Source organism: Dendrobates tinctorius, unplaced genomic scaffold (assembly GCF_039654945.1).
Source record: "Dendrobates tinctorius isolate UK_male_01 unplaced genomic scaffold, ASM3965494v1 ptg000201l, whole genome shotgun sequence".
Classification (NCBI taxonomy): domain Eukaryota; kingdom Metazoa; phylum Chordata; class Amphibia; order Anura; family Dendrobatidae; genus Dendrobates; species Dendrobates tinctorius.
Genome location: NW_027361868.1, coordinates 12,158,648 through 12,181,132, shown reverse-complemented (window position 1 = coordinate 12,181,132; position 22,485 = coordinate 12,158,648). Strand labels below are relative to the sequence as shown.

The 22,485-nt window shown below is 45.9% G+C and overlaps 1 protein-coding gene across 2 annotated transcripts in view; it reads right to left on the bottom strand.

Moving 5' to 3' along the window:
• TRERF1 (transcriptional regulating factor 1) overlaps window positions 1-22,485 on the bottom strand; it is a 213,170-nt gene that overhangs the window by 139,026 nt on the left and 51,659 nt on the right. For both annotated transcript variants that reach the window (XM_073553435.1, XM_073553436.1), the window contains one exon: window positions 385-460. The gene's annotated coding sequence lies outside the window, so the exon portion shown is untranslated. The remainder of the gene's footprint in view (window positions 1-384; window positions 461-22,485) is intronic.

Below are 22,485 nucleotides of genomic sequence, written 5' to 3'. Positions count from 1 at the left end.
CCTGGTGGACCTATCTAGACTTGCACAAGAGCGCTCTTCCTCCACAGCGTTCATCCATCAAGTCGCCATGACTCGAGATTGAGCTGAAGGCCATTAAAAAAATAAATAATAAGAAATAATGCAATTCTATGGAGAAAACTTGCACATAAAACTAAGAATAGAACTTGACATGTGGTAGATTTGAAACACAGCACAGTGGCCATGAGATTTCTATAAATCCCATCCACTTTGCTGGAACTGTAAGATGCTGAGTTTTGTACATAGCCAAAATATGCAGTGTTAAAAACTCATCATGGGAACTTACCCTTCATGTAAAGGGAAAAAAAAACAAATCATAAGATATTCATAAGATGTAGATTTTTCAAGAAGACAAATATAGTTTACCTTACAAGACTCTGAAATTCATCTGTGACGATACATAAAACAAAGGTGAGCTTTTGTCTTGTAGATCTGTTAAATTCTGTGGAAAAAAAAGGAATAATTATACATCATGAATTTTCAGAATAATGAAAAGAAGCTTTTGGGATATAAAATTAGAAGATAGGAGGAAAATAACTAAATAGACGATTTATATTGTGACAATGTCAATGGCGAGGTGCTGGAGGGGAGATATGTTTTGCTGAGGTTATTAGCTTCAGTGATGTAAAACCCATAAGTTTTCCTCAGCACATTAAGTGTTGCAAGGGGTTAACAGCCAGTTTGTTTAAGGGCTGGGTTTTTGTGGACAACCATAGAGAGGTTGGGAGGTTGTCCACCTTATCTCCACCCCAGGATGTGGTCTGGGGCTTAATGGGAATCTGTCACCCAATTTTGTTTTGACTATCAGCTGCCAGCATTGACATCAGGGGCTTATCTACAGCATTTTGTAGTGCTGTAGATAAGCCCCCGATGTAACCTAAAAGATAAGAAAAACGAGTTAGATTATACTCACCGGAGGGGATGGTCTGGTCCGATGGGTGTCGCGGTCCGGTCCGACGCCTCCCATTTTCATACGATGCCGTCCTCTTCTTCCCTTCCTGGCGAGGCTCCTGCGCAGGTGCAGTGCTCTGCCCTGTTGAGGGCAGAGCAGAGTCCTGCAGTGCGCAGGCGTCGGGAGAGGTCCGGCGCCTGAGCACTGCAGTATTCTGCTCTGCCCTCAACAGGGCAGAGCAGTGCGCCTGCGCCGGAGCCACTACAGGAAGGAAAGAAGAGGGCGGCATCGTATGAAGATGGGAGGCGTCAGACCGGACCACGACACCTATCGGACTGGACCGCCTCCTCCGGTGAGTATAATCTAACGTGTTTTTCTTATCTTTTAAGTTACATCGGGGGCTTATCTACAGCATTACAAAATACTGTAGATAAGCCCCTGATGTCAATCACGGATGGATAGTCAAAAAAAGAGTGACAGATTCCCTTTAAACAGTTGGCCTCTAGAGACACTCAGTGTTCAGTATGGCTGAAGAGAAGAACTCCAGCGGTTAGTGTCCTGAGGAGGAAAGACTGAAACTGTGGATACTAAATTCTCCAGAGTGGGCAGATCCCAGATGTATGGACTGTGAAACACTATTATGTTTTGCCTTCCTATTTTGCCCACAGGGCTGTGTTTATTTTTCACTTCATGTTGGTTTATGCTGTCTGTATGATAAACCAGTAGAAGATTTAAAGAGACAGTGTTCCCGTTTTCTACCTCCGTGTACCGCTGAGTGAGCTGATCTCCATATAATATTATATATATATATATATATATATAATATATATATACACGCGCACACATACATACACACACACACACACAGAGAAAAATAAGTATTTGATAATTTGATACACTGCCCATTTTGCAAGTTTTCCCACCTACGAAAAATGGAGCTGTGTAATTTTTATCGTACACTTCAACTGTGAGAAACAGAATCTTAAAAAAAAAAAAAATCCAGAAAGTCACATTGTACGATTTTTATTAGTGATGAGCGAACAAGCTGGGATAACGTCTTATCCGAGCATCTTGGTTTGCTAGTATATTTTGTTCGAGTCCCTGCGGCTGCATGATTTGTGGCTGTTAGACAGTCTCAACACCTGTGGAGATTGCCTGTTTGTTAGGGAATCTCAACAAGTGTTGAGGCTAACAGCCACAAATTATGCAGCCGTAGGGACTGGAACATAATATACCATAATAATAATCTTTATTTATATAGCGCCAACATATTCCGCAGTGCTTTACAGTTTAACAGTTTCAAAACACAAGTCATAAGTAACAACGTTAACAATACAATAATTAAAGTAAAATAAGATGACCCTGCTCGTGAGAGCGTACAATCTACAATGAGGTGGGGGGGAGGTACAAGGTACAGGTGTGTATTTACAATGATGTATTTACAATGAAGGTCCAGCCATCTTGAGGGAGTGGGGGATACATGGAGATAGTGAATGGGCTACACACGCACACTTACACATAGAATGACTTTGATTAGTGAATGTGACAGGCTGCTCTGAACAGATGTGTTTTGAGGGAGCGCCTAAAACTGTGCAAATTGTGGATAGTCCTAATTTCTTGGGGTAGAGCATTCCAGAGTACTGGCGCAGTGCGGGAGAAGTCTTGGAGTCGGGAGTGGGAGGTGCGGATTAGTGCAGAGGTTAGTCGAAAGTCTTTTGCAGAGCGCAGTGATCGGCTAGGCCGATAGACAGAAATGAGGGAGGAGATGTCATAGTTGTCATGGGAGACATAGTTGTCATGGGAGATTTCAACTATCCAGACATTTGTTGGGAATCTCTCTCAGGCAAAACTAACAGGTCAAGGAAATTCTTATCCTCTCTTGCTGACAACTTTATCTTCCAAAAGGTCAGGGAGAAAACAAGGGGAACTGCTACCTTGGATCTAATCCTTATAAACAGGGAGGAAATGGTTGAGGAGGTAAAAGTGGCTGGGACCCTAGGAGGTAGCGACCATGCTATTTTAGAATTTTGGATAACTAGAGGCGGAAGACCTGTGAAGACTCAGACGTCAAGGTTAGATTTCAGAAAGGCAGATTTTAAGGGATTCAGAAAGAGAATTGGAGGGATCCAATGGCTGGATATCCTTAAAGACAAAAATGTCCAGGAAGGATGGGAAATCTTGAAAAATGAAATTCTCAAAGCACAGTTGTTAACAATTCCGAAAAGAGGGAAGAATAGGAAGCAGTTAAGGAAACCAGGATGGATGAACACAGAACTTAAGCACATGCTAAAAAGGAAGAAAAAAATGTTTATAAAATGGAAAGAGGGAGGCATATCTAAAGAAGATAATGCTGTCTGCAGAACCTGCAGGGCACAAATCAGATTATCTAAAGCTGAAAATGAATTGAGGCTTGCAAGAGATGTCAAAAGCAATAATAAAGGATTTTGGGGATATGTCAAAAGTAAAAGAAAAGTCAAAGATGCTATAGGATTTTTACAGGATGAAAATGATGAAATGGTAAGACAGGATGTTGAGAAGGCTGAACTTTTAAATTCCTATTTTGCATCTGTTTTCTCTCAGAAAGGAAATGTAACATCAACTGTTATTCACTGTCCTATTAAGGGAATAGAAGAATCCAGGATATCTATAAACAGAAAGATAGTGAGGAAACACTTAGCTAGCCTAAATGAATTCAAGTCTCCAGGTCCAGATGAATTACACCCCAGAGTACTGAAGGAGATAGCAGAAGAAATTTTTGAACCCCTCTCTATAATCTTTGAAAATTCTTGGAGAACAGGAGAAGTGCCAGAAGACTGGAGAAGAGCAAATGTTGTTCCTATCTTCAAAAAGGGGAAGAAGGTGGACCCAGGCAACTATAGGCCGGTGAGTCTGACTTCTATACCAGGAAAGATCTTTGAACAAATTATTAAACAACATGTATGTCAATACCTGGATAAGAATGAAGTGATTAAACAGAGTCAGCATGGGTTTGTAACTAATAAGTCATGTCAGACTAACTTAATTTCCTTCTATGACGGTATCACTGATTGGGTGGATCAAGGAAATGCTGTAGATATAGTATATCTTGACTTCAGCAAAGCATTTGACAAAGTCTCTCATACAATCCTTATTGAAAAAATGATTAAGTATGGAATGGACAAGGCAACTGTTAGGTGGATTCATAACTGGCTTAGTGATCGGACCCAAAGAGTGGTCGTAAATGGCTGCACATCCAGTTGGAAGAATGTCTCAAGTGGGGTACCACAGGGCTCTGTCCTGGGCCCTGTATTGTTCAACATCTTTATCAACGATTTAGATGAAGGAATTGAGGGTAAACTAATTAAATTTGCTGATGACACAAAGCTAGGAGGGATAGCTAATACTAGAGAAGAGAGAGAGAGGATTCAAAAAGATTTAAATAAACTGGAGAAGTGGGCAGCAACTAACAGAATGGTTTTTAACAGGGAGAAATGCAAAGTACTACATCTGGGCAATAAAAATGGAAAAAGCATATATAGAATGGGAGGAATAGGGCTAAGTGACAGCACATGTGAAAAAGACTTGGGTATACTAATAGATCACAGACTGAATATGAGTCAACAATGTGATGCAGCAGCAAAAAAGGCAAATGCAATTCTAGGATGTATTAACAGAAGCATACAGTCTAGATCACGTGAAGTCATTATTTCCCTCTACTCCTCTTTGGTCAGACCTCATCTGGAATATTGTGTCCAGTTTTGGGCACCACATTTTAAAAAAGACATCAACAAACTGGAGCAAGTTCAGAAAAGAGCGACCAGAATGGTGACCGGTCTGCAAACCCTGTCTTATGAGGAAAGGTTGCAGGATTTGGGAATGTTTAGTTTGCAAAAGAGAAGACTGAGAGGAGACTTAATAGCTGTCTACAAATATCTAAAGGGCTGTCACATTGTAGAAGGATCAACTTTATTCTCATTTGCACAAGGAAAGACTAGAAGCAATGGGATGAAACTGAATGGGAGGAGACACAGATTAGATATTAGAAAAAACTTTTTGACAGTTAGAGTGATCAATGAGTGGAACAGGCTGCCACGAGAAGTGGTGAGTTCTCCTTCAATGGAAGTCTTCAAACAGAGGCTGGACAGACATCTGACTGGGATGATTTAGCGAATCCTGCTTTGAGCAGGGGGTTGGACCAGATGGCCCAGGAGGTCCCTTCCAACTCTACGATTCTATGATTCTATGTAGGGGGGTGCCGCACTGTGGAGAGCTTTGTGGGTGAGAACAAGTACTTTGAATTGGATCCTATAATGAATGGCCAATGTAAGGACTGGCGAAGAGCGGACATGTCCGAGTACCGATTAGCCAGATGGACGACAACGGCTGCTGCATTAAGTATGGACTGGAGAGGGGAAAGTTGAGTAATGGGGAGGCCAATTAATAGAGCGTTGCAGTAGTCCAGGCGGGAGTGGATCAATGCAACAGTGAGGGTTTTTGTTGTTTCCATGGTGAGAAAGGGGTGAATTCTGGAGATGTTCTTTAGGTGTAAGCGGCAAGAGCATGCAAGAGATTGTATATGGGATGTGAAGGAGAGATTGGTGTCAAACATAACGCCCAGACAGCGCGCCTGCTGCCGGGGTGTTATTATGGTGCCACCCACGGAGAGGGAAATGTCAGATTTAGGGAGGTTAGCAGACAGCGGGAGCAGAAGAAGTTCAGTTTTGGAGAGGTTGAGTTTCAGATAGAGAGCGGACATGATGTTGGAGACTGCGGACAGACAGTCACTTGCGTTCTGTAGTACAGCTGGGGTAAGGTTGGGGGATGACGTGTATAGTTGTGTGCATAAAGATGGTACTGAAAGCCAAATCTGCTGATGGTCTGTTCAATTCGGGCCTAGTAGAGAGAATAGAAGGGAGCCACGGACTGAGCCCTGAGGTACCCCGACAGCGAGAGGAAGAGGAGATGACGTGGAGCCAGCGAACAAAACACTGAAGGAGCGGTCAGAGAGATAGGAAGAGAACCAGGAGAGAGCGATGTCCTTAATACCTAGTGACTGGAGCCTATGGAGTAGGAGACGGTGGTGAACAGTGTCGAAAGCTGCAGAAAGATTGAGAAGAATGAGCAGAGAGTGTTCACTGTTACATTTTGCTGTCAGAAGGTCATTGGTCACTTTGATGAGTGCAGTTTCAGTCAAATGTAGGGGTCGGAAGACAGACTGTGAAGGGTCTAGGAGGGAGTGAGAGGAGAGGTAACGGGTAAGGCGGGAGTAGACTAGGAGCTCCAAAAGTTTAGAGATGAAGTGGAGATTGGAGACTGGTCTGTAGTTGTTTGTGCAGGATGGGTCAAGAGCAGGTTTCTTTAATAATGTAGTAATGATAGAGCGTTTGAAGGAGGATGGGAAAATGCCCGAGGAGAGGGAGAGAATAAAGATTGTAGTTAGGCGAGTTGTGACGACTGGAGAGAGACTGGAGGAGATGTGAGGGAATGGGGTAGGTAGTGCATGTAGTCGGACAAGAAGAAGAGAGAAGTCTGGAGACTTCTTCTGTGATGGGATCAAATGTGGAAAGCGAGCCAGGGGAAATGCAAGTAGGGATGGGAATCACAGCAGTCGGTGGTTGGGAGCGGATTTCCTGATGGATATTATCTATCTTCTCTATAAAATGGGAGGCCAGGTCATCTGCACAAATGTCTGAGATAGGAGCTTGTGCTTTTGGCCTGAGGAGGGAGTGAAAGGTGTCAAAAAGTTTCTTGGGGTTGTTGGCTAGTGAGGAGATCAGGGTGGTGAAGTAGGTCTGTTTGGCGAGGTGAAGGGCAGAGTTGTAGGTTCTTAACATAAATTTGAAGTGGATGAAGTCTTCTGGTGTGCGGGTTTTTCTACATCGGTGTTCAGCAGTCCTAGAGCATCGTTGGAGAAATTGAATTTGCAATGTGAGCCAGATGCTCAGATAACTCCCAGACATGCTCATATAAGATGTTATCCGAGCACGTTTACACATCACTAATTTTTACATAATTCATTTGCATTGTATTTCATGAAATAAGTATTTAATTCCATAGAAAAACAGAACTTAATATTTTGTACAGAAACCTTTGCTTGCAATTACAGAGGTCAGACATTTCCTGTAATTCTTGACCAAGTTTGCACACACTGAAGCAGGAATTATGGCCCACTTCTCCATACAGATCTTCTCCAGATCTTTCAGTTTTCCGGGCTGTCGCTGGACAACATTAAGTTTGAACTCCCTCCAAAGATTTTCTTTTGGTTTCAGGTATGGAGGCTGGCTAGGCCACTCCAGGACCTTGAAATTCTTCTTATGGAGCCACTCCTTAGTTGCCCTGGCTGTGTGTTTCGGGTCATTGTCATGCTGGAAGACATAGTTACAATCCATCTTCAATGCTCTTACTGAGGGAAGAAGGTTGGTGACCAAAATCTCGTGATACATGACCACATCCATCCTCCTTTCAATACGTTACAGTCGTCCTATTCCCTTTGCAGAAAAGCACTCCTAAAGTATGAGGTTTCCCCCAAAATGCTTCATGGTTGGGATGGTGTTCTTGGGGTTGTACCTATCCTCCTTCTTCCTCCAAACACAGCGAGTGAAGTTGATACCAAAACGTTTTATTTTGGCCTCATCTGACCACATGACCTTCTCTCACGCCTCCTCTGGATCATCCAGATGGTTATTGGCGAACGTCAAACAGACCTGGACATGTGCTGGGGTGAGCAGGGGGACCCCGTGTGTCCTGCAGAATTTTAATCCATGACGGTGTATTGTATTACTAACGGTAATGTTTGAGACTGTGGTCCCATCTCTCTTCAGGTCATTGACCAGGTCCTCCCATGTAGTTCTGGGTGGATTCCTGACCTTTCTCAGAATCATCTTTACCCTACGAGGCAAGACCTTGCATGGAGCCCCAGACAGAAGATGATTGACAGTCATCTTGTGTTTCTTCTATTTTCTAATAATTGTGCTAACAGTTGTTGTCTTCTCACTATGCTGCTTGCTCATGGTCCTGTAGCCCATCCCGGCCTTGTGCAGGTCTACAATTTTGTCCCTGGTGTCCTTGGACAGCTCTTTGGTCTTGGCCATAGTGGAGAGGTTGGCATGTGATTGATTGTGTGTGTGGACAGGTGTCTTTTATGCAGGTAACGAGTCCAAACAGTAGCAATTAATAGAGGTAATGAGGGCAGAGTAGAAGGCTTCTTAAAGAAAAACTAACAGGTCTGTGAGAGCGAGAATTATTTGCTGGTTGGTCGGTGATCAAAAACTTATTTCATTCAATAAAATGCAATTTAATTATGTAAAAATCATACGATGCGATTTTCCGTTTTTTTATTTTAAGATTCTGTCTCTCACAGGTGAAGTGTAACTACGATAAATATTACAGACCTCTCCATTCTTTGAAAGTAGGAAAACTTGCAAAATCGACAGTGTATCAAATATACTGTATTAAAAAAAATATACATGTATATATATGTACACGAGAAGAGGAGGCAACACTGCACGGATATATAGATATAAAAGCAGAAAGACTGATGAATAGTTAGATAAATATATTCTAAGTACCTATGTAACACAAAGCTAAAGACACAATTACAATTTTGATGCAATTAAAATTTCTTTTCAATTCCCGTTTTTAGTTTCCTGTTTTAAGTTAATATGGTATTTCCATAGCAACAAGATTTTTTATATATTTGTATAGATTTTTTCAGGCAGATATAATCTTCCTCCTACTTATTTTCTTGTTTTTCCTGGCTTTGCACTTGCTCTTTCTTGCTAACCTCAATATGCACTCTATGATGTACCTGACTGGTATACGGTTTGGCACTTTTGTATTTACATACTTATTTAATTATTCCTCCGCACACTTTGGTTCACCCACTATTTGCCTTTCTTTTTTTTAAACTGTATTAGTTTAGAATTATTGACTTCCTCTCCCACTTTTTTTTATACAGTTTTATGTATTTCTCAACTTAAGCAATACGTCTTTCAACCTTATGTGTGAAAAATTGTTGATTGGTTCACGTTCTTGTGCGTAGTCACGCATCTTTTACATGTTGTCGTGGGCAATATCAGATTTATAAATATTCTTTGAAATAGTAATGTAGAAGTTATATTTTGTTATAAGCAACTTAAAGAGAACCAGTCATCAGGTTTTCCATGCCAACCGCGTCATAAAGTCTCGAAAATAGCCAGGAACATAAAAATAGAATTCATATTTCTAAATCATCGATGATCAGACAAGTGGGTAGGCAACGGACCTTCTTTAGCGCTTCCGAGTCCCGACCACCTCAATACTTTTACAGCTATATGTAAAACTAGCTGAAGAGCCCAGTGTTGCCTGGGCATAGTAACTAACTGTCGGCCCGCTCTCTCCCTCCGCAGCCCAGCTCTCCACCCGCCGTCCTGCATTCTCCCTCAGCAGCCCCGCTCTCTCCTTCCACATCCCCGCTCTCTCCCTCCACAGCCCCACTCACTCCCTCCGCATCCCCACTCTCCATGCGCTGTCCCGCTCTATCCCTCGCAGCTCTGCTCTCCACCCACCGTCCAGCACTTTCCCTATGCAACCCCGCTCTCAATCCGCCAGTGGGCGGGTCTATGTGGAGTGGGCGTGGCTTGATACATACATACACACTCAGCTTTATATATAGATAATGTAGGGGACATCATCCACATCAATAACAGACAAAGACACTAGATTATTGGCAAGAGGCGGTGAGGATGGATGGAGCCTGCCCCCTAGGAACACATATCAGGAGATGTACAAGACATTTCTGTCCAGTATGCCAGGTAGTGATTAGAGGACACATTTAGAAAGTTGTTCAGAAAACTAAGAGGTGGCAACAGTTTAGTACGTGGAAAATTGATGACACTTTCCTTTTCATTCTAATTGCCTCTATATTTTTATTTTTAATATAGTACTTTCTGTATAATTTTTTTGCAGCTTTCCAGACCTCTGCCTGCTGTTCTGTAATAGGAACTATTATTGGTTACCTTTAGTGGCTGAAAATCTGTATAGGTAAATGTAATTGACATGGGTATATAGACAGGAAGTGCATCACTGATCCCACCCTTCAGCACGCCTGTCACGTGATCGCGGGGCACCAATGGGTTGTCTTGACAGCTAGGGGTCATCCTGTGAATACCAACCACATAGGAGATTGTGATTTTTGCTATAAATAGCATGGCTGGAGCCCTGCTAAGTGTAGCCCAGGTGATCAGAAGATTGCAAGTTCAAGCATCATAAGGAGACTGTTAAATACAGTAAAGATTAAAACAAAAATTTTAAAAAATATGGAAAAAAAATGAAAAATACAAATGTTCAATTCACCCCTCTTTTGCCCCATTACGAATAAAACAAAAAAATAAAAATTACACATATTTGGTATCACCACGTTCAGCAATGTCAAATCAATCAAAATATAAAATAAATTAATCTGATCAGTAAACCGTGTAAGAAAAAAATATCAAAATGCAAGAATTACAGTCTTTTGGTCGCCACAACATTGCAATAAGTGGTGATCAAAACCTCGTATCTACTCCAAAATGAACATTACAGGTCTCAGAAAATGGTGACAAAAGTGAAAAATTTGTTTTCCACAAATTTTTGATTTTTTTTCACCACTTCAATAAAAAAAACCATGGATTTTTGTGAGTACTCACCGTAAAATCCTTTTCTCCGAGACGCTCATTGGGGGACACAGAGACTGTGGGTGTGTGCTACTGCCGTCTGGAGGCTGACACTAGGCATACAAAAAACAAGTTAGCTCCTCCTCCACCGCATACACCCTCGCCCCTATAGCGGGCGGAAACCAGTTTAGTGCAAAAGCAGTAGGAGGACATACAAAAATTAGCCTTAATGCAATAAATCATATGTCTGAAAAAATGGATCACCCTGTCTTAAACAAGAAAATATGTTAAATAATAAGTATGAGCCAACCGGCTATCAGGGTGGGTGCTGTGTCCCCCAATGAGCGTCTCGGAGAAAAGGATTTTACGGTGAGTACTCACAAAAATCCATGTTTCTCCTTCGTCTCATTGGGGGACACAGAGACTGTGGGACGTCCTAAAGCAGTCCCTGGGTGGGATAACACTCACCGATCCAAGCCGCATGCTTTCCTGTTTAAAGGTGTGCCACTGCTGCTTGGAGAATTCTTCTGCCCAGGCTCGCATCTGACGAAGCCTGAGTATGCACACTGTAATGTTTACAAAAAGTGTGCAGGCTGGCCCAGGTTGCTGCCTTGCATACCTGTTCTGCCGAAGCCTGGTGCCGAAGCGCCCACGAGGCGCCCACTGCCCGAGTAGAGTGCGCCCTTACTCCAGCTGGAACTGGCGTGCCTCTAATACGGTAAGCCTCCTGAATGGTTAGGCGAATCCATCTGGCTATGGTTGACCGTGAGGCTGCGAGGCCCTTCCTGCGCCCTTCGGGGATCACAAACAACGAATCCGTCTGGCGGAAAGGTGCTGTCCTCGACACGTATCTCCTGAGAGCTCTTACCAGATCCAATGTGTGGAGCGCCTTTTCCACCCTGTGAACTGGCGCTGGACAGAAAGAAGGCAGCACAATGTCCTCATTAATATGGAACGAGGACACCACCTTTGGTAAAAAAGGTGGCGGAGGCCTAAGGACTACCTTGTCCTTAAAAAAGGTCAGGAAAGGAGATCTACAAGATAACGCCCCCAACTCCGATACTCGCCTAATGGATGTTATGGCTACCAGGAACACAACCTTTCTGGATAGATATGCCAATGAAACATCCTGTAGTGGCTCAAACGGAGCCTCCTGTAGTACAGACAGGACCAGATTAAGATCCCAGGCCTCCAATGGTGCTCTGAAGGGAGGTACTAAATGAACGACCCCCTGCAGGAACGTTTTGACCTGCAAATTGGTAGCGATCTTTCGCTGAAACAGGACCGAAAGGGCCGATATCTGTCTTCTAAGGGAACTTGGCGCCAAACCTGCGTCTAGGCCAGACTGAAGGAAAGCCAGTATGTTGGGCACAGAGAAGGACAATGGCGGAACCCCGTGTTCCCGACACCACTGGAAGAAAACCTTCCAAATGCTATAATAGATCCTTGCCGAGGATGGCTTTCGGGCCCTTACCATTGTCGCGACTACCTCGCGCCCAAACCCCGCCTGGGTCAGCACCCAAGATTCAATGGCCACTCCGTCAAACGCAGGGCCCCTAAGTTCGGGTGGCAGATCGGTCCCTGGGACAGTAAATCTGGTCGTTCCGGTAGCCGCCATGGTACGTCTGCGATGAGCTGTACCAGATCCGCGTACCATGCCCGTCGGGGCCAATCCGGGGCCAGCAGAATTGCCGGAACCCCCTCTGTCTTGATCTTCCTGATAACCCTGGGGAGAAGTGGCAGCGGCGGGAACAAGTATGGGAGCCTAAATTGGTTCCAGGGTATCACCAATGCATCCGCTGCGACTGCTTGCGGATCCTGAGACCGGGCGACAAACACGCCCACTTTGGCGTTCTTCCTGGAGGCCATCAAGTCCACGTCTGGTGTTCCCCAGCGCTGGCAAATCTGCTGGAACACCTCGGGATGTAGTGACCACTCCCCGGCCGTGATGTCCTGGCGACTTAGGAAATCCGCTGCCCAATTCTCGACGCCTGGAATGTAAACCGCTGAGATCATCGAGTGGCTCCTCTCGGCCCAGTGGAGCACATGTCCCACCTCGCGCATGGCTGCCCTGCTGCGTGTGCCCCCCTGGTGATTCACGTACGCCACTGCTGTGGCGTTGTCCGACTGAATCCGAATCGGGTATCCTGCTAGCACGTGTTGGAACTGCTGCAAGGCCAACCGTATTGCTCGAATCTCCAACAGATTGATAGGGAGACGAGCTTCCTGAGGCGACCACTGCCCCTGTGCCGTGTGGTGGCGGAAGATTGCCCCCCAACCGGAGAGACTCGCATCGGTCGTGATCACTAACCAATGATCCGGAGGAAAGGGCTTTCCCTGCAGAAGCGACCGATTGCGTGTCCACCATTGAAGAGTCTGTCGGACATGAGAGGACAACCTGCACGGGTGATCGAGTGAGAACGGGCTCCTGTCCCAAGCCGCTAACAGGGCATGCTGCAGGGGGCGGAGATGAAACTGAGCAAACGGGATTGCTTCCATCGCTGCCACCATCCTGCCCAGGACCCCCATCCCGAATCGGATAGTATGGAGGCCTGGCTGTTGAAGTCTTCGAGCTCCCTGTCGGAGTGCCCGAGCCTTGTCCTGAGGGAGAATTACCAATCCCTGGGAGGTATCGAATATCATCCCTAGGAAAACAATCCTCTGGGCCGGCGTGAGGAATGATTTCTTCCTGTTGATCATCCATCCTAGACGAGACAAGGTATCTAGTGTGATGGTGACACTCTCCTCGCACGCTGGACGGGACGGGCCCTTTACCAGAAGGTCGTCCAGGTATGGCAACACCACAATGCCCCGGGAATGAAGAGTGGCCATGGCGACCGCCATCACCTTCGTGAATATTCTGGGGGCCGTGGCCAAACTGAAAGGCAGCGCCACAAACTGGAAGTGCCGTCCCTCGACCGCAAACCGTAGGAATCTCTGATGCGGGGGAAAAATAGGGATGTGTAAATAAGCATCCTGAACATCGATTGAGGCCAGGTATTCTCCCTTCTCCATGGAGGATATAACCGACCGGAGGGACTCCATGCGAAAATGCCTGACCCTGATGAACCTGTTTAGTAGCTTTAGGTCGAGAACCGGCCTTACCGCTCCATCCTTTTTGGGCACTGCGAACAGGTTGGAATAAAACCCTTGGGTTCTTTCGCTCCTTGGCACCGGAACGATGACCCCTTTGTGCTGCAGCACTTCGATGGCCCCCCGTAATGCCTCTGCCCGAGACCTTGACTTGGGAAGCCGGGAGGGAAAAAATCGTGTTGGCGGACGTTTTATAAACTCTATCTTGTACCCGGAAGATATCAGCTCCGTCACCCATGCGTCGCGTGCCACCGCAGCCCATATGTGACAGAACCGGCGCAGACGACCGCCAATCCTGCTGTCCTCGGGTACCGCACTTCTCGAGTCATTTTGTAGAGGGCCTCTGGGACCTGGCCCCCCTTGATCTGGGCGGACGCCCTCGCATCCTACCCAGCGGGTTGGTCCTGTAGGTGACCTGACGCTCTTTGTCATGGTTATAGCGCGCAGGAGCGGGGGTACTGGCCGTTGCCGTCCACGCGGGGGAGCGAAATGCCCGAAAACGCGCCTGAGGCTGACGAAATGGCGTCCTTGTTCTCTGTTGTGGGAGAAAACTACTTTTACCCCCTGTTGCGTCCGAAATGAGTCTATCCAATTCTTCCCCAAATAGTCGGTTACCCTGAAAGGGCAGGGAAGTCAAGGATTTTTTAGACACCGAATCAGCCCGCCACAGCCTTAACCACAAGGCTCTCCTAATGGCGATTGCGTTTGCTGCTGCAAGTGCTACACTATTAGCTGCATCCAAGGATGCATTAATTAGATAGTCACCCGCCATTGCGATCTGACTTGTTATCTCGGCCACCTCTGCTGGCAACTCCCTATCCTGCAGGATCTCATTTAAAGAGTCCGACCAGGACATCATGGCTTTGGCTACCCATGTTGCCGCAACGGAAGGGAAGAGCGCTGATCCTGATGCTTCGTACACCGAGCGCGCTAATCCCTCTATGAGCCAATCCGTGGGGTCCTTGATGGCCGAACCACTAGGCACTGATAACAGGGATCTTGAGGCCAGGCGGGATACCGGGGGATCCACCGCCGGAGACTCTGCCCATTTTTTACAGAGCTCTGGCGCAAATGGATATCTTGATCCTAGCGTCTTCTGTCCCGAAAAACGCTTGTCTGGCCGTTCCCGGTGCCGCTGCACTATATCCTCGAACACAGGATGAGTGCTGAACACTCTCCGCGGCTTCCGGGCCTTTTTAAAAGACACCTTATGCCCTGCGGTTAGGGTGACCTCATCATCAATACCCAGTCTGGTTGACAGCCTCAATGAGACTGTCCACCGTCTCCCGGCACCCTGGGGTGTCCAGGTCCAAGGATTCTTCCACATCCTCTACTGAGCTCTGCTCGCTCCCTGAAAGGGGTGACGGCGAGCGTGATGCCACACTCGCAGATGCTGAAGCACCGGAGGGGCCTGGCGACACAGTATGGGTTCTCTTCCTATGTGCCTGCCTAGAGAGAGTGCGGCCCCTGCAGGCCGGCGGCTCATGTGAGGAGGCAAAACCCTCCCAACCAGGCGAGCCGTCATCTCTACCCCTATCCGGGGCCTGAAGGGTCTCAATTGCCTTTGTTAATGATACCATAGACCGAGAGAGGGATACCGCCCACTCTGGGGGTTCCGGACCCCTGGGCTCTGCTGCGGGGGAGGGCTCCTGGGCGCGTTCGGTGTCACAGGTTTCACATAATTTACTGGTCTGCGCTCGTGGGAATCTAACCCCACAGGAAACGCATGCGGCATAGAAGGATGTGTGCGCTTTACCTTTTCCAGACATACTGCTGGAAAAGGCCAGAAAAAAAATAAATAAATAAATGGATAAATAGATTCTCCTATATATATATATATATATATATATATATATATATTTTTTTTTTTTTTTTTAAGGAGGGCGAATGCGGAGGAGAGGGGAGCCGTATATGCCCTAGCGTGGCCTTCAGGCCGGGGTCACACTTACCCCTCTGTAAGTCCTTTCCTGGCTCCTGCCGTGGGAGGCCCCTCCAGCTGCGTTGGTGGCGGTCTCCGGGGACTGCCGCGCTTTGTGCGGTAAGCCCCTGTGGCCTACCCCGGACTGCCGTCGGGGACTCCATTTTATCCGGCGCCCCCCTGCCAGGAGGGGGGCGCCGCCGGAAGTGACGCCGACGGACGCCGCGCTGAGGGCGGGACTTCCGCCCGCGGACCAGGCCGGAGCCGCGGCCTAAATTCCGATACCCCCCGCCCCGGATCCTACGCCGATACCGGGGACGGGGGGCGCCGAAGCGACGCCTCCTAAGACGCGGCCGGAGCGCTGCCGCCCACTTCCGCCCGCGGCCTAGGCCGAAGCCGCGGGCTAAATTAATGGCGCTACCCACCTGGGGTCCAAATGCCGGGCCCCAGCGACATCCTCTCCTCCACCTCCTGTGCAGCCACTGCCCGCTCTGCCCCAGGTATTGGGGGTTTGGGGGGGGGGGTTTGGGGGGGTGACCTCTGCTGGCCTCTGCGCCCAGGGCCCTCCGCACCTGCTAGTCTCCTTCTTGGACGGTGCAGGCGCCCTAACTCCGTCTGCCCTGTAGAGCGAGGAGAGGGACCGTCCGCCGCCGTGCAGCACCGCCGTCAAGCGTTGGTGGAGCAGTGGTGGCGCACAGACTAGTCTTGTGCCCGTGTGCAAGCCCATGGTTTCCATACCTAGGGGTGGACAGGGCTAAGTCTGGCATAGTGTCCCACGTCGCGGGAGAGGAGACGTGGAGGGACTCTCGCACGTAGTCGCCCGTTGCTGGTTTGGGGAAATCGGATCCTTTCTATAGGATGCGTTGCCCCTTCTCGTCTTCAAAAAATAACAAACACGAAAAATAGATGTCTGGGGAAAAGTCCCACCTCGGTGCGGGAAAGGATACGCGGAGCGATGCTCAACGCGTGCTCGCCCGTTGATGGTTTGGGGAGATCGGACCCTTTCTATAGGGTCCGTCGCCCCTATCTCCTCTTCATAGTGAGAACCGAAAAAAGAAACCTAGTCTGGAGAAGCCAGACTGCGTGTGCCTCCAAAGACACTAAGCAAAAAACTGGTTTCCGCCCGCTATAGGGGCGAGGGTGTATGCGGTGGAGGAGGAGCTAACTTGTTTTTTTGTATGCCTAGTGTCAGCCTCCAGACGGCAGTAACACACACCCACAGTCTCTGTGTCCCCCAATGAGACGAAGGAGAAATATTAACATATTTGGTATCTGCGTACTCATACTAATCTGGGGAATCATATTGCCAGGTCAGTTATAGCATTTAGTGAAAGTTGTAAATAAAAATAAAATTGAAAAAAAAAAACATTGTGGAATTGCACTTTTTTGCAGTTTTACCGTACTTGGAATTTTTTTTCCAGTTTTCCAGTAAACTATGTGGCTGACTGAATGGTGTCATTCAAAAGTACAACTCGTCCCGCAAAAAAAAACAAGCCCTCATACGGCTGTATGGCTGGAACAATAAAAATAAGTTATGGTTCTTGGAGGAAAAGGAAAAAATGAAAAATCGCCATGTGCCAAAAGGGTTAAAGATCAAGTCTAATAATAGAATGAAATGGCTCATAAGTCCAAGTGTATTCAGTCTCGGCCCATTTAGATTGACAGCTGCAGCTTGTACTGAGCAGCGTGAGATGTGAGCAGGGAGGAGGGACACTGAGGAGCTGTCATTCAAGGTAATTAAGCATTCATTATACAGTTATTATGACATGGATTTTCAAAATAAATACACTAATCTAGTGTATTGTGAAATATGGTATTCACTTTAATGGTTCAGAGGGGTTAGTTATACATATGGTTTCACTATCGGTTCTGCTATGATCAATAGCAACATCTTATGTCTAATTACTTAAAGGCAAGAGAAAGAACAGCAAAGCTGCTTAGTCATCTGGTCTTTCTTACCACATTGATGTCTGGCCACAGGGCGAACCTGCGATCACAAGTGGCCATTATCAGACAAAATGAAAAAAAAACATTTGCAGAAAATATGGGTTTTTGAGTTATCAATGTAAAAGGTAATTCAGACATCCATGCATATCATTCCAAGACTGGACCGCTATTGCACAGACTGGCCACGGGGCTCCTGACCAGAGTGTGACAGCTTCATGTATTCCTATGAGGAATCTTGCTCTTGTCAGGAGAGCCACAGCAAGTCCCATGCATCTGATTTGCACAGACATCTGAATGGGCCCTAAGATGCAAGAAATCCAACCTTTGACCCAACCTAATAGGTTACAGTTAGGTCCATATATATTTGGACAGAGACAATATTTTTCTAATTTTGGTTCTAGACATTACCACAATGAATTTTAAACAAAACAATTCAGATGCAGTTGAAGTTCAGACTTTCAGCTTTCATTTGAGGGTATCCACATTAAAATTGAATGAAGGGTTTAGGAGTTTCCGCTCCTTAACATGTGCCACCCTGTTTAATTGGACAATTGACTCCAAGGCTACTTCATGGACAGGTGTGGGCAATCCCTTCGTTATGTTATTCTCAATTAAGCAGAAAAAAGGCCTGGAGTTGATCTGAGGTGTGGTGCTTGCATTTGGAAGGTTTTGCTGTGAAGGAAACATGCGGTCAAAGGAGCTCTCCATGCAGGTGAAACAAGCCATCCTTAAGCTGCAAGACAGAAAAACCCATCCGAGAAATTGCTACAACATTAGGAGTGGCAAAATCTACAGTTTGGGACATCCTGAGAAAGAAAGAAAGCACTGGTGAACTCATCAATGCAAAAAGACCTGGGTGCCCACGGAAGACAACAGTGGTGGATGATCGCAGAATAATCTCCATGATGAAGAGAAACCCCTTCACAACAGCCAACCAAGTGAACAACACTCTCCAGGAGGTACAGTTGTGGCCGAAAGTATTGACACCCCTGCAATTCTGTCAGATAATACTCAGTTTCTTCCTGAAAATGATTGCAAAGACAAATTCTTTGGTATTATTATCTTCATTTAATTTGTCTTAAATGAAAAAACACAAAAGAGAATGAAGCAAAAAGCAAAACATTGATCATTTCACACAAAACTCAAAAAATGGGCCAGACAAAAGTATTGGCACCCTCAGCCTAATACTTGGTTGCACAACCTTTAGCCAAAATAACTGCGACCAACCGCTTCCGGTAACCATCAATGAGTTTCTTACAATGCTCTGCTGGAATTTTACACCATTCTTCTTTGGCAAACTGCTCCAGGTCCCTGATATTTGAAGGGTGCCTTCTCCAAACTGCCATTTTTAGATCTCTCCACAGGTGTTCTATGGGATTCAGGTCTGGACTCATTGCTGGCCACCTTAGAAGTCTCCAGTGCTTTCTCTTAAACCATTTTCTAGTGCTTTTTGAAGTGTGTTTTGGGTCATTGTCCTGCTGGCCACAACTGTAGGTGTATAAATATCCAAATCTACCATAAAGAGAAAACTGCATGAAAGTAAATACAGAGGGTTCACTGCACGGTGCAAGCCACTCATAAGCATCAAGAATAAAAAGGCTAGACTGGACTTTGCTAAAAAACCTCTAAAAAGCCAGAACAGTTCTGGAAGAACATTCTTATGACAGATGAAACCAAGATAAACCTCTACCAGAATGATGGAAAGAGATAAGTATGGCGAAGGCGTGGTACAGCTCCTGATCCAAAGTATACCACATCATCTGTAAAACACGGCGGAGGCAGTGTGGTGGCTTGGGCATGCATGGCTGCCAGTGGCACTGGGTCACTAGTGTTTATTGATGATGTGACACAGGACAGAAGCAGCCGAATGAATTCTGAGCTATTCAGAGCCATACTGTGTGCTCAGATCCAGCCAAATGCAGCCAAACTGATTTGCCGTCGTTTCATACTACAGGTGGACAATGACCCAATACCTAAAAAGCCAAAGCAACCCAGGGTTTATTAAAGCAAAGAAGTAAAAATATTCTTGAATGGCCAAGTCAGTCACCTGATATCAACCCAATTGAGCATGCATTTCACTTGTTAAAGACTAAACTTCAGACAGAAAGGCCCACAAACAAACAGCAACTGAAAACCACCGGAGTGAAGGCCTGGCAGAGCATCAAAAAGGAGGAAACACAGCGTCTGGTGATGTCCATGAGTTCAAGACTTCAGGCAGTCATTCCCAACAAAGGGTTTTCAACCAAGTACTAGATATGCCAAAAGAGAAAACAAAAAGGAATAAAAGATCCAAAAATACAAAATTTATTTCAATAGATACAAAAACATATCATAACACTATATAGTACATATTGTAGATACAAAGCACATATTAAGAGGTAAATACCTCACCTGGATAAACAAGAAAGCATAACTGTGAATACGACAAATTGTATAGGGTCACAATATCTAGGTCATAAGCAGCATAGGTTCATGCGATATAAATCCTCATTGTGCACTATATAGGAGGATATTATAACATAACCCAATCATGAGTAAAAACGATCACTCACATAATATCGGTCCTCCAAGTGCACCATATGGGAGAAAGTAAAAGCCCCATATGACATAAATAAATAAATAGATTGTCAAATATAAGTATCGTGAAATTCATCATACATATACTATAAATATACCTGTGGTCATGCTGCCGCCTGGTTGTGGACCCGTGACGCACCCCGACGCGTGGTTCACCGACACTGCAGTTTCATCAGGAGGTATGTAAGCGTTATGTCTGACCCCTTATATAGCCCCTGCATGTGTCTCTGAGCACCCACAGCTGTGTGGGGCGCATCACCGCCATGTTGTGACGCGGCGAGGAGGGTGGCGCTCAGGGCGCGCGTCACCAGATCACATGGTCCGGTCACGTGACCGGGCATGTAACCAAGCAACGCAACACCCACAAGAACGCCGGCCATCTCACCGCAGCGCAGAGCATGCGCGGTATGTGCTCAAGCTTGCGATCCCAGAGAGACCCACAATTAGGCCTCAAACAAGAAAAAAAAACTGAGGGCTAGATATCACACATAGGCATCGCTACCAGTGAGAACTAGATATCTGTTGTGTAGATTAACTGTTCAACTCTAATCAATTTTATACCCATCAAATTAATAAGAAGGACCGTAAAAATCAGCTGCCTAGATAAACAGAAAGGTAATTTGGCTCCAAGATGAAAGAACATAAATATATACACGGACAAGATATATCGTAAGAATACATCGATAGATCAATGTTTAACAAACATATCAGTGAGAATCATGATATTATATAAACATAAATATACATATGCCGTGATGCTGCATAATAAACATCAAATGCAGCATCCATCATCTATCAGATCTCCATATTTTAGGAGTATCCGACATATATTATTATTATTATTATTTTTTTTATATAGCGCTAACATATTCCGCAGCGCTTTACAGTTTACACACATTTCCACCACTGTCACCAATGGGGGCTCACAATCTAAATTCCCTATCAGTATGTCTTTGGAGTGTGGGAGGAAACCGGAGTACCCGGAGGAAACCCACGCAAACACGGGGAGAACATACAAACTCCTTGCAGATGTTGTCCTTGGTGGGATTCGAACCCAGGACCCCAGCGCTGCAAGGCTGCAGCGCTAACCACTGAGCCACCGTGCTGCCCATATATATATATGGCATATATAGATAGATGTCCTACTCAAATTACCATAGGAGGTCATGATTAGCATTGATATCTAAATATATGCAGCATCATATAACAGATCTCCATATTTTAGGAGTATATGACATAAATATCCACTAAAATTATCATAGGGATAGCATTGATATATAAATATATGTGTTATCAAAAAATCACAAATCGCCATATATATCGCACTCGATAGTTTGTAGAAACATTCTTCCACAACAGGAATTTCAGATGGATAACCAATATATTCATTCATCTAGTCTTCTCATCAGGAGCCATCCCCCATCTATTAGGTCCATATATCGATCTCTAGATGGGTCGCCCAATTGTCTTGGGTATAGGTGGTGCCAATCCGACCCATGACGCATATGCTGTGTCATGACTTCAAAGGCCCCCTGCGGGTTGGGTGACTGGGGCCACTGAAAGGTCACCCGACCCGCAGTGACAGGAGGCTTTGTGCTTCACCCCAGGGGGGGTAGCTTAGCCCCCCCCGTGCCTACGATCGCTCTGATTGGCTGTTTCACTTTCAACAGCCAATTAGAGCGACAGTAATATTTCATCAATGAAAAGTGATGAAATATTACAATCCAGCCATGGCCGATGCTGAAATAGCATCGGCCATGGCTGGAGACACTAATTTAACACCGACTGACTGCCGAACGGCGGTGATCGGCCGCTGCTGTCATAGTCTGCCCCCTTCCCTCCACTCCCCCCAGCTTCCGATTCACCCCCCTCACCCCCCACGATACTTACAAAGCCCCCTGGCCGTCCCGGTGTCCCGCCGTCCCGGTTCATGGGCGCCGCCATCTTGGAAAATGGCAGGGGCATGCGCAATGCGCCCGCTGGCATTTCCCGGCTGCAGATTCATTTTTTATTATTTTTTATTTTGATCACTGTGATAAACTCTCACAGTGATCAAAATAAAAAAAAAAGTAAATCACCGCCCCCCTTATCACCCCCCCATAGGGACAAATAATAAAATAAATAAAATATTTTTATTTTTCAATTAGGGCTAGGGTTAGGGTTGGAATTAGGGTTAAGATTAGGGTTGGGGTGGGGTTGGAGTTAGGGTTGTGGTTATGATTAGGGTAGGGATTAGGGTTAGGGGTGTGTTGGGGTTAGGGTTGGAGATAGAATTGAGGGGTTTCCACTGTTTAGGCACATCACGGGGTCTCCAAACACGACATGGTGCCACCATTTATTCCAGCCAATTTTGCGTTCAAAAAGTCAAACAGTGCTCCCTCTATTCCGAGCCCCGACGTGTGCCCAAACAGTGGTTTACCCCCACATAT